Here is a 1,258-nt window from a genome sequence, read left to right on the forward strand (position 1 = left end):
TTGTGATGGGTCTGTTTAGATTTTCTATTTCTTCCTGGTTCAGTTTTGGAAAGTTGTACTTTTCTAAGATGTGTCCATTTCTTCCAAGCTGTCCATTTTATTGGCATATAGTTGCTGATAGTAGTCTCTTATGATCCTTTGTATTTCTGTGTTGTCTGTTGTGATCTCTCCATTTTCATTTCTAATTTTGTTGATTTGATTTGTCTCCCTTTGTTTCTTGATGAGTCTGGCTAATGGTTTATCAATTTTATTTATCCTCTCAAAGAACCAGATTTTGGCTTTGTTGATTTTTGCTATGGTCTCTTTTATTTCTTTTGCATTTATTTCTGCCCTAATTTTTAAGATTTCTTTCCTTCTACTAACCCTGGGATTCTTCACTTCTTCCTTTTCTAGTTGCTTTAGGTGTAGAGTTAGGTTATTTATTTGACTTTTTTCTTGCTTCTTGAGGTAAGCCTATACTGCTATGAACCTTCCCCTTAGCACTGCTTTTACAGTGTCCCACAGGTTTTGGGTTGTTGTGTTTTAATTTTTATTCATTTATATGCATATTTTGATTTCTTATTTCTTCTGTGATTTGTTGGTTATTCAGCAGTGTGTTGTTCAGCCTCCATCTGCTGGAATTTACAATACTTTTTCTCCTGTGAAGTGAAGTCACTCAGTCATGTCTGACTCTTTGCGACCCCATGGACTCTAGCCTTACCAGGCTCCTTCCTCCATGGGATTTTCCAGGCAAGAGTACTGGAGTGGGTTGCCATTTCCTTCTCCAGGGAATCTTCCTAACCCAGGGATCGAACCTGGGTCTCCTGCATTGCAGACAGACGCTTTACCGTCTGAGCCACTAAGGAAGCCCTTTTCTCCTGTAATTGACATCTAATCTTACTACCTTGTGGTCAGAAATGATGCTTGGAATGATTTCAATTTTTTTGAATTTACCAAGGCTAGATTTATGGCCCAGGATGTGATCTATCCTGGAGAAGGTTCCATGTGTACTTGAGAAAAAGGTGAAATTCATTGTTTGGGGGAGAAATGTCCTATAGATACCAATTAGGTCTAACTGGTCTATTGTATCATTTAACGTTTGTGTTTCCTTGTTAATTTTCTGTTTAGTTGATCTATCCATAGGTGTGAGGGAGTATTAAAGTCTCCTGCTATTATTGTGTTATTATTAATTTCCCCTTTCATACTTGTTAGCATTTGTATTACGTATTGCGGTGCTCCGTATGTTGGGTGCACATATATTTATAATTGTTATATATTC

At 37.3% G+C, this 1,258-nt stretch overlaps 1 non-coding gene across 1 annotated transcript; it reads right to left on the reverse strand.

Moving 5' to 3' along the window:
• Positions 774-845, reverse strand: TRNAC-GCA. The gene has a single exon. It is a non-coding gene; the product is annotated as a tRNA-Cys (tRNA).

This window comes from Capra hircus, chromosome 20 (genome assembly GCF_001704415.2).
Source record: "Capra hircus breed San Clemente chromosome 20, ASM170441v1, whole genome shotgun sequence".
Classification (NCBI taxonomy): Eukaryota; Metazoa; Chordata; class Mammalia; order Artiodactyla; family Bovidae; genus Capra; species Capra hircus.